The 10,486-nt window shown below is 38.1% G+C and overlaps 1 pseudogene; it reads left to right on the forward strand.

The window, feature by feature from the left end:
• The first annotated feature begins 8,472 nt into the window (after window positions 1-8,472).
• Window positions 8,473-9,044, forward strand: LOC119544913 (annotated as a pseudogene).
• Window positions 9,045-10,486: the final 1,442 nt, after the last annotated feature.

Genomic DNA, 10,486 nt, shown 5'->3' on the forward strand with positions numbered 1-10,486 from the left:
TTGTTTAAAAAACCTTCACAAACTAGGAGTAGTAGAAAACTTCCATTCATGAAAAATATTTTTAAAATTTGGAAGGAAGAAACAATCTATTGTTAATGAATACAATATGATTACCTACCAAAAAATGCACGTGATATTAGGACAGCTTTATAATATAGTGTTTAACAATTTTGCTGGATATAAAATCAATATAACAAAGTTAATTACATTTCTATTCATCAGTTTATAGAACTTATGCTTTTAAAGGTCTTAATAGCGATAGTATTGAAAGCCCTTAGGAATAAATCCATTAAAAGTTGCGCATGGCCCTCACTGAAAACAAACTATATAAGTTACATATTATTGTAACTATATTGCTCTTATGTATCTATAAATCTAAAAAGTCTCCCAAGGTATTTCATGGAACTTGACAAGAAGTTTATCATTACTGTATATCTGAAAAAAAAAAAGAACAAAATTAGCTAAGAAAGCAGCATTATGCATAGTAGACAAATAATGGAAACAGTCTGAATGTTCATCAACTGCTAAATTTAGGATGACTGTGGCATAACTCACTTTAAATGGTTGAATTATATAGTATGCAAATTATATCTCATAAAGATGTATTAAAATATTAGCAACAACAATTTTTGAAGAACAAATGATAATTATGATAATTTGCTTTTGATTACATGGTAGAGAAAATGAAGAAATAGGAAAGAGGACAGAAATGGACAGATGCATATATGAAAATTTGTTACATGATTTAAAATGACATTATAAATTGAGAAAAATATAGACTATTCAATAAATCATTCTGGAAAAATAGAATTGAATCCCTATCTTGCATGACAAAAATGAATTAAAGATAAATTAAGAACCAGAGTAGACACAAAACAAGAGAGTCCTCCATATTCAAATTAAATATTAACATATTTGAAGAACAAAATAGACAGTTCTACATTAATAGTAGGAGACTTCAATGCATAACTTTAAATAATACTTAAGACATACAGAGGGGAGATCAACAAGGATATAGAGGACTTGAACAATACAATAAATCTACTAGACCTAACAGTCATATCTAGAACATATCTCCCAACAAAAGCAGAATATACATTCTTTTCGAGCACACATGAATCATTCTTCAGGATAAGCCATAAGCTAGGTTACAGTAAACTTAATATTATTAAAATAATACCAAGTATCATCTCTGACCACAATGTAATGAAACTAAAAATAAACAGAGGGAGAAATGGATAATTCACAAATATGTGGAAATTAACAATATGTATTAAACAAAACAAAACATATTAAACATCCAGTAGGTCAAAGAAGAAGTCACAAGGGAGATTAGGAAATACCTTGAGAAAAATGAAAACAAAAACCCAACATACTAAAACTTATGTGATGCAGCAATGGTAGTACCCAAAGGGAAATTTTTATCTGTAATTGCTTACATTGAAAACAAGAAAGATCTCAAATAGGTAACCTAAGTTGAAAACTGGAGGGGCTAGGAAAAGAAAAACAAATTAAACTAAACATGAGCAGAGGGAAGGAAAGTAAAAAGATTAGAGCAGAACTAAATGAAATAGAGAAGAAGGAAGCAAATAGATTTCTCAAAACCAAAAGTTTGTCCTTTGAAAGGATCGATAAAAGTGTCAGACTATTAGCTAGACTAGCAAAGAATAAAAGAGAGGATACAAATAATTAAAATCAGAAATAAAAGTGGGACTATTACTATGAACCCTAAAAAAATAAAGAAGTATTATAAGAGGATACTAGGAATAATTGTACAACAACACATTCGATAACCCAGTTAAAATGAACAAATTCCTAGAAACACGTACATTATCTAAACTGACTTAAGAAGAAATATATCTCAACAGACCGATGAAAAGTAAAGAGATTGAATCAGTAATCAACATTCTCCCAACCAGATGCCATCACTGGTGAATTTTACCAAGCATTCAAGGAAGAATTAATACCAACACCATACAAACTTTTCCAAAAAATCAGTGAGGAAGGGACATGTCTTAATTCATCTAAGATGCCCACATTACCTTTATACCAAAACAAGATGGAGAAATACAAGAAAGGAAAATTACAGCCCAAGATCGTTTATGAATATAGATGCAAAAATCCTCCACAAAATGCTAGTAAATTCAATTGTAATTGGAAGGATTACACACCTTGATGAAGTGCGATTTATCCCAGGCATGCAATGATGGCTCAACACAGAAAAACAATTCATGTAATGCAGTACATTAATAGATTGAAGGAAATAAAAAAACATGATCATCTCGACTGATGCAGAAAAGGCACCTGAGAAACTCTAACACCATATTTTGATTAATTCACTCAGGAAACCAGGTATAAAAAGGAAAATCCCCAACATGATAAAGCTAAAATTATACTCCATGGTGAAAGACTAAAAAATTTTCCCCTATTATCAAGTACAAGACAAAGATGCCTGCTTTCATCACTGTGCTAGCCAGAGCAAACAGACAAGGACAAAAAGCAAATGACATCCAAACAGAACATGTAGGCCTAAAACTACCTCTTTTCACATATGACATGATCCTATATTTAAAAAAAAAAAATCTCAAAAAGTCTACAAGAAAACCAGTAAAACTAATAAATGAATTCAGCAAGGTGGCCACATAAAAAAAATCAACATGCAAAATTCAAATGTGTTTTTAGACAATAGTAATGAATAATCCAAAAAGGATATCATGAAAACAATTTCATTCACAATAGTAACTAAAAGAATAAACATCTAGTAATACATTTAACAAAGGATATGAAAGACTTGTACTAGAAAATTAAATTATAAAACATTGTTGACAAAAATTAAAGAAGACCTAGTTACTACTCAAAGCAAATTACAGATTCAGTACAGTCCTGATCAAAATCCCAGGAGAAATAGAAAAAGCTAATTTTCAAATTCATATGGAAGAACAAGGGGCCCCAAAATAGCCAAATCCATCAGGAAATTTTTATCTGTAATTGCTTACAGATAAAAAGTTTGCGCTCTCACCCTCCCCAATTCAAAACTCATTACAAAGCTATAGTAACCAAAACAGCTTGAGGACAGACATTTAAACCAATGGAATAAAATTGAAAGTCAGGATATAAACCCTATAGTTTATGGCAAATTTATTTCTGACAGGGCACCAAGTCCACTCAATGGGGGAAAAAGACTCCTCAACAAATGATGCCAGCTTCTAGGTATGAACCCCACAAAATTGAGAGAAAGCAGTGACACAAACAGATATTTCTATACCAGTGTTTATAGCAGCATAATTCACAATAGTCAGAAAGTGGGACTAACCCAAGTGTGCATCAACAGATGAATGAAAAAACAAAATGTGATATATACTTTCAATGGAATATTAGTTAGCCATAAAAAGGAATGAAGTTCTGATACATGCTACAATATGGATGAACCTTTAAAACATGTTGAGTGAAATAAATCAGACACAAAAGACAAATATTTTATGATTTCACTAATATAGAATAGAATTTCAAATTCTTAGAATCAAAAAGTTGATTACACTTTACCGTGTGTGAGGGGTGCTTGTAAAAACGGAATGTTAATGCATAATGGATACAGAGTTTCTGTTTGAGTTGTTGAAACACTTTGGTAATGGATGGTGATGATGGTAGCGCAATATAATTAATACCATTTAATTGCGTACTTGAAAGTGATTAAAATGGTATTTTTGTTGTTGTACATATGTTACCAAAAGAAATACTTTTTTAAATGCAAACAATGTGGGAAAAAAAAAAAAAAGAACAAGAGTGGAAGCAAAACTTTAAATTTTGGGGGGGGAATAAATGAGAATATGTTTATTATGTTCAGATAGGGAAGATATTCTTAAATTAGCAAAGAAACAAAAAAGTGAAAGCCTTGGAAAAATTGTCAATAAACTTAACAAATTAGACTGTATAAACTTTCATGCATCAAAAAAATACAAAAAGTAATGTGAAAAGCTAGAGACTGTAAGAAGTTATTTGTAAGAAGTAAATCACTCAGAGGATTAGTATCCTAAATAAAGAAGTGCAAATAATTAGCAAAAAATATGAACAATCTAATAAAGATGTTCAATAGGTGATTAACAGAAAATTCAATTGACTACCAATAAACTTAGGGAGACTTCAACCTCAATAGACGACAGGGAAAATTAGTCAAAACCCCAGAAACACACCGTTTCACAATCATTTTGGGGGAGGGAAAAGGAGAAACAATACCCAGAATTGGTGAGGACACAGCACAATAGGAGTGGTTATGTAATGTGAACTGGAACAATCGCTTTGAGGGGCAGTTTGGATTTTCTTTCTTTTCATATTAAAGTTGATATTGTACATAATATACCAGGAAGCAATTCCACTGTTGAATATTTATCACTATCCAATGAAGAAGTGAAGTTTGAGGGTATATTTAAGTCATGAGGACTGAAAGGAAATTCTTTAAGTACACTGTGTATTTAGCTCCTTTTTACTTACTGATTCATTCATTTAATGCTGAATTGATCACCTAATGTCTGTTATGGTAGAAAATCACATTTCCTTATGTGCCTTACAATCAGGGAGGAAATACAGACAGACAGACAATTATCATGCGGCATAATAAATACTATGGTAACGTGTACACACACACACACACACACACACACACACACACACACACACACACAGAAATCTGTAGGCCAAAATAAGCCTTTTAAGCCCATAGTGGTGTGTAAACATGGTTCTTGGTGGTTTCAGAAAGAAGTATTCAAAATAAATACTTTGTGACATAAATAATTAACATCTCAGTAGCTTTCAGTGCTCTATTTTTTTTAAAAGGAGCATCATTGTGTGTCATAACTTACAATGATAAAATGTGTTTTAAAAATGCAGGCCCTATGATCCAATGATTTTCATTTTCTAATGGCAAATGGAAGCAGTGTAGTGGCAGACCGTGCTCCTACACAGAAGGGAACGGAACAAATGTGTTCTTTCCATGGTCGATTTTTAGAGCCTAACTCTCTTCATCATTGTCCAGAAACCACTTCACTGGGGTATACAATGGGACTTATCCTCTGTGCATGAGTTCAGAAGAGAGAAAACTCAGAGGGATCTGGGGCAGACAGAAAGGGTGTTGGGGACGCTTGTACCTTCTGGGACGCTTGCACCTTCAGCGATGCCGGAAGCGCAACATGGCCTCTAGAGCTAAGAATAACCTTGAATAGCGTCAGCCTTCTTTAATTTCTCTAAATGTTTTAAACTGAGTTTTTTATATTTAGCTATGGAGGTGGTACTAGCTTCCTCCTGCCCCTCCCCGCTAGAGTTACGGGCCCCCGACCCATCATCTTCCCCGCTTTCACTGCTAGAGTCGCCATTTTGGGACTCGCCGCCATTTTGGGACCCAGCAGCGCCGCCCTGAGACCCAGCGGATGGGGCTGGGTTCCACCACGCGCGACCGGAAAAGCGCAGGCGTGGTGAGCGCAACGGGCACGCGCCGAGGGGGCACCCTCTGGGAGCGCAAGGGCTGCAACACCCCGGGTCGCCGACCGGAGGTCAGCAAGCAAACTGGCAGCTCGCAGGCGCCCCCGACCAAGGGCCCCCCAAAACTATCGGCGTGCAGCCGGAGATTTTCCGCGGCTTCCTCTAAAGCGTGGAACTGAGGCAGGGATATAACTGGATAAAATTGAGGACATGGTTGAGGATTTGGCTCTGAAAGACCAGGCGCATAAGGAGGTGGCCGAAACGGAGGAAGGGGATTATCCTCTACAGAAGGTAAGTTTTCAGACTTTGTTTCAACCTTATACTGATTGGCTAGCGGACAGACCTGACTGAGAGGGGTGTTTGGTCTACTTTTGATTGGGTCATCGTTTAGAGGCACATCAGACATGTTAATAATTACTGAATTGGTTTCTGAAGCGGGGCGAGAGTGCTCCCTTAGCGCTTCTTCCCCTTGTTTACAGAGTTTTTGAATATCTGGGGCCAGAGAATGGACCTTGAGGATTTCATCAATCAGGTTCCAGTAGGTAAAAGCAGTGACAGGAACCCGTTCAGGACCGAAGGTTCGGAAGTAGTCTTTTAGACAATCTCCGACCCGCCGCCAGCATTGGTGATCTATAGTACCTTCCTGAGGGAACCAGGGGCAAGTTTTTAGTAGGAAATCAAAAAACTGTGTGAGATCTTTTTTCTTAACTCTAGTTCCTCGTGCCTTGAGCGATTCTTTGACCTGACTAATATATAATTGGTGCTGGGAAGTTGCTTGTCCCATGGTGGGGGTGGGGGCTTACCTTTTCTTCTTTCTTTTTTCTTCTTTCGCCGACACTGATCAATCGTTGAGCGGATCTATCTCGCGAGCGAGTCCCTTCGCGGCGATCCTGGTCCCGGTGGGTGTGAGAGGCCTCTCCTGGTGCGGCGTTCCGTCCCTCACAAGGCTCGAGCCCCACGTTGGGCGCCAGTTGTCCCGGCCCGCGGGACGATCAACCGAGGCTCTGACTCCCGCGAGGGAGGAATGGTATGGGACAAGAGACACGAGGAATGACAGCAAGACAGGTTTCTGATCAAGCTGCAAAGCTTTATTGAAAAGGCAGGGTATATATGCCCTGGAGGGAGAGGGGGTGGCTAATAGGGACAGGTGGCGGTCTGGGATTGGTGGTAGCTGTTGCTGGGGTGGATGGTAGATGGGCGGCTACTTGTTTAGGCACGAACTCTTGGCGCGAACTACTACTTCCGTAAAGAAGGCTGACGCTATTCAAGGTTATTCTTAGCTCTAGCGGCCATGTTGCGCTTCCGGCATCGCTGAAGGTGCAAGGGTCCCAGAAGTGCAAGCGTCCCCAACATCTCCTCCCTTTGTTTTACAAAAGGATGGAGAGAGAAATGCCGATCAAGCATTTCGTTGGCATTAACCTGCTGGGGGAAATAGAGGCCTCATTCCCCAAGTTGTTTGTGGCTCTGTTTTTCTGGGGAGGGGAGCTTTTGCAAAGCGAACCCCTATGCAAATGAGGCATACTTCTCAAGGAGGTCAAAAATGGCCTTTGATTGTTTTTGGCCCTCCTTTGCAGTGCTTTGCCTCACACCCAGCGGTACCAATCATAGCATAACCTAGAAGCACACTTTCCAGTGATATGCTGCTCCCGTAGGAGGGGGTTGCTTACCCAGTTGGGGAGGCAACATCCTGGTTTGAATCCATACCTTGGTCAGTGAGGTGAAGCCGGTGATAATGCACTTGAATAGGCCTGCCTAGCGCAGAATCAATTTGGTCTTTGACTAGTTGAATAACCTTTTTGATTGCCCAGGGTGCGAAGGAAACTATAAGGAGTATGGTTATTAAGGGGCCTAATATAGGGAGGATGTAAGGGAGGATTGCGCTGAATCCCCAGGAGGAGCTTCCTTGGGTTTCCCATTGACGTTTGCGCTCTTGAAGCCCTTCCCTCAGTTTTGACATGGAATCTTTAATTATGCCAGAATGGTCAGTATAAAAGCAACATTCCTCGCCCAATGCAGCACAAAAGGGCTTTGATAGTGAAGAAATAATTTAGAGATGAGCAAAATTTTAATAAGAGAATTGAATGGAAAAGGATTGTAGAAAGCATTTTTCTCCTGAACAGTTTTCCCCCCTTAGGTTCAGGCTGCTGATCTTAACCAATCTCAAGTAATTTATCCATTTAATTTTCAAGAGGTCTTTGCTATTCAAGCAGGTGCTAGAAGCCAAGCATGTAAATAAATTTAATTCATGAGTAAGGCTATGTTCTGCTTTTCCTGTGGTGTTAGGTAATTAAGATAGGAGTCCAGATAAGAATAAAAGATAAGGAAACACGTTGCTTTTTTTATTGTCCACTTAGATGGCAAACTGTAGTATGAGTGGGTCTTCAAAATTGCTTTAATCTGCATTGAGTTACAATACTTTTGAATAATAATGCCTGGGATATATATATGTAAACCGTCAAGGAGCCAAAAGAGATTTATGGACATTTTCTAATTAGTCTTCTTAGAAGCACTGCATAAGAGAGGGCTGGGGGCATGGCTCCATTATCACAAATGAGAAAACTTAGATACAAAATTCAAGCTAGCATCACTTAGCAAAGCAGTAGTCATGGCTACGTGGTGTTGCTCCCCATCCCTTACGAAATGTGTTCTCTTTCATGCCTGGCATTATCACTTCTGTCAGATGGAAGCAGGAGCACAGGCTTTGCAACCAGAGAGACCTGGGTTGCAATCCCAGCTCTGCTAGTTTTTAAAATGTGATCTTGTAAATATCAGAGAAGTCTGCTAAGACTTGAGAATAGCCATAGCCATAGCAGTATCATTTAGATTTACTCTAAAAAATACATTAAAACACCAAATATTTTTACTTAAATATTAACCCTCAAATGCCATAGCCAATAATCAAAGCCAGAGTCAGTATTTATATAATGTACAATGTTAACTTAAAAGGGTTAGAATGGGATTTATACGTCTCCCAACGGACGCTTCCAGTACTTACCGGTTATGGCCGCCACCGGTGGCGCCCGCCTCCTGCCCGTCGCCAGCGCTGCTCTGGGCGGCGCCTCCCGCCGGGGGCTGCTCCTCACCGGCCTCGCGCGGGAGCCTGCGGGCTCCTGGGAACCCAGAGGCCCGGCGGGGGCGCGGGGCGAGGCGGCCGCTGAGCGGGTGGGCGCAGGCGCGGAGCAGCTCAGAGGATAAAATAACAATCCACTTTACAAACCGTGATGGTGAAACATTAACCACCAAAGGAAAAATTGGTGACTCTCTCCTAGATGTTGCGGTTGAAAATAATCTAGATATTGATGGTTATGGTGCATGTGAGGGAACTTTAGCCTGCTCTACCTGTCACCTTGTCTTTGAAGAGCACATATTTGAAAATTTACAAGCAATCACTGATGAGGAGGATGACATGCTTGATCTGGCCTATGGACTAACAGACAGATCACGGCTGGGCTGCCAAATCTGTTTGACCAAGTCTATGGACAATATGACTCTTCGAGTGCCTGATGCAGTGGCTGATGCCAGACAATCCACTGATATGGGCAAGAACTCCTAAGCTAGAATAAATAGGAATATTTTCATGAAATTTTACCTATTTTTATAATTATTTAATGTAATTAAATGAGACATGGACTTATAAGTAGCTTTACTATTTTAATTCACCTCGTGTAACTACTGAATTTTGTAGTTCTGAAAGTGTACGATCCTTATTTTGGTTTGATTATAAAAATGTCAAGCAAATATTAGAAAATAGTTAATATGATAAAACCCAACATATTTTACCTTATATTTATTTAGTTAATCTTATGCCTGCTTACCTATAAGGTAAATTAAAAAGCTGTTCGTATCTCTGTTTGATCTGGATGAAGGTGGGGATCTAAAATGGCTTGTCTAGGGCCATACAACTAATTAGAAAATCTGGTACTAGAACCCACATCCTGTCACTACAAGTTAAATGTTCAGACTGAAACTGGAAAGATTGATGTATATCTTAGAGCAGTGATTATATATGAATGTGTATGGGCAAAAATATTTAATTGCTCAGTGAAAAATTTCAAAGACAGTTATTAACCTATTTTCAAAGATAATTATTAATATTATGGAGAAATATTTCAAAATTTGATGCATTGAGAAAGTCTGAACATAGGCATTATAACACTATGAAAGAAGTTTGACCTCTGTTCTGACAGTACTGGAGGAATAAACTAAATATTAGATGTCATTATTCTTTCCTGTTCTAAGCAGAATGGTCTGTCATTGTAATCCTTTTAATAATTGTGCTGAATTGTAAATCTCTGTCTGCAGGAGAATAGGAATCTTATGAGTTAGGTTTTCTCTGTCTTGAGCCGGCAAAGGAAATGAACAGGCTGCCTCATTGCACAGCTCTGGGGGAACCATTTTCTTAAACAAGGCTGAAATTGCAGAGTCCCAGGAGAACCACAGGTTACCAATTATCAGTGGAATATTTGTATCCTTATTTTTACTAAAAATAAATTTGTACAAGTTAATAAAAGGGCAAACAGTTTACTCTTTGGAAGTATAGTAAAACTAGGACTAATTTTAAGAAAGAGCAGAAGAAATTAGAGAAAAAAAATGTGAACCATAAGACAACTGAATTAGTTTCAAGTACTTTGTGGTCATTTTTACAAATATTTGTCAAGTACTGTATTTGGCATAAGATACTGTAGTATGTCCATTGGGGAATACCCTCAGGCAGCTCACCTTTTAGCAGCAATAGATAGATCATGTGCACAAATAATTTCCTTGAACTAAATGACCAATTTGCCAAATAAGGATTCTTTTAAAGTAATTAATATATAAATCATGATTAGGAAGAACTTGAGGTTTCTAATGTTCATTAGGTGTTTAATAACTGTTGTGTGCCTTCAATGTGTGGAGAGCTTCAAAATAATGTGTTCTCTTAAGTAGCTTCAATATTCTTATATTCTTGCATGGGTTACCTGAACTTTCTGTTCCAGAGCTACATGGCTTTAGATCAAATTAGAAAAGTTCAAAT

This window comes from Choloepus didactylus, chromosome 9, assembly GCF_015220235.1.
Source record: "Choloepus didactylus isolate mChoDid1 chromosome 9, mChoDid1.pri, whole genome shotgun sequence".
NCBI classification, from domain to species: domain Eukaryota; kingdom Metazoa; phylum Chordata; class Mammalia; order Pilosa; family Megalonychidae; genus Choloepus; species Choloepus didactylus.